The 1,438-nt window shown below is 40.3% G+C and overlaps 1 pseudogene; it reads right to left on the reverse strand.

Moving 5' to 3' along the window:
- Positions 1-1,067: 1,067 nt before the first annotated feature.
- Positions 1,068-1,229, reverse strand: LOC142201657 (U2 spliceosomal RNA; annotated as a pseudogene).
- Between the last annotated feature and the right edge of the window lie 209 nt (positions 1,230-1,438).

The following is a 1,438-nucleotide window of genomic DNA, read 5'->3' on the forward strand; positions in this document are numbered from 1 at the left end:
ATACAATTTCTATTTTTAGAGTTCATTTAATGCTCTGAATACATCTTGATAAGAGCCTTATACAGTTGATTTGCTTATCCTTGGCAGAGGAGGCAGCTGGCAGATTTTGGCCTGGAGAACTGTAATTAAGAAACAAGGCAGAAAGAAGATTTGAGCACAAAATTAACACATTAGTTTTTCAGCTGTTCCGGGGAATATTCCGGCAGCTTTACAGCCATTTTATCGATATCTCCTAGTGGTTTCTGCTTGAGCGCGGACAAGTAGACAAGGGTTAAATCGCTTCCTATGAGAAAATGATGAAGGCTGTCAACAAGCTGGAAATAGCTGGGGGATGATATATATTTAGTCCAAGCGGTGACTGTATGGATATATGTTAAATCCTTCCATATAGGAAAATAGACCGCCTATAAAAGAAAATCTGACAACGTGTATTTAGAGAGAGGTCAATAATAACATTAATGGAATTTCTTCACATCTGGGGAGGAAGCAATTGTCATTTTATATTATTTATAGTGACACGGTCACCATCGACTAGGGGCATCTCCGAGATTTGCAATAGGTAGCAGGTCATGTAGCGTCGTGGTTGGGTTTCTTTGTCAATTATATGACCCCCAAAGCCAGGGGCGTAACTTGAGGTTGTAGTCACACGGGGGCCTAGGAGCCTTAGGGGGCCCATAAGCGCTGGTATCAGTATTGAGATTGCAGCTTCCATCTGGCCCAGAAGCCAAGGACACACACAGATTCCCCCTAACCACACTAAGGGGGATTAAACTCCTTAACACCCATAACCATCACTATCAATAATTCGCTATAGGGATGAGGTAGGGGCCCCGGACAAAAGACTGCACAGATCTTCTGTGAATGTAGAATTGCGCAAATCCGTCTGTCTCTTCATGTCATGGCAGACAGACTGGATGATTTTGAGATCAGGACTATATGGGAGCCCTGATGAGATTTCTCACCAGATATTCACGCAATTTAGATTTCTCTTTTGCTCATTCAATTCATTTTGTTAACTAGGCAAAAATAAACTATTAACACTTCTGTTGAAAGTATATAGTATTTTTTTTTTTTGCACCGGTCCTGGAGATACTGCAATACCAGGTCAATGCATCTCCCTGTTCCAAAAATCCATTTAATATATGGTCACCAAATAGGAGATGTATCAGATATTAAACTGATAAGAACAGATGCTACACTTGATCTTAGCCAAAAGGCCGAGAAGTGATAAAGTATTTAGTATTTGCCCCCACCTGCCTAAAACTTTTGTAAAACGTTTTGTGCAAGTTAATATCTAGACAACCTTAATCTGACCATTGACTTTAACCACCCCCTTGATTAACCATCTGATGCATATAATGCGAGAGATTTATTAAGCAAAATGTGCCATATGTGCCATACAAAATGTGCCATACATTAATCACTACACAGCATGAGG

This window comes from Leptodactylus fuscus, chromosome 4 (assembly GCF_031893055.1).
Source record: "Leptodactylus fuscus isolate aLepFus1 chromosome 4, aLepFus1.hap2, whole genome shotgun sequence".
Classification (NCBI taxonomy): Eukaryota; Metazoa; Chordata; class Amphibia; order Anura; family Leptodactylidae; genus Leptodactylus; species Leptodactylus fuscus.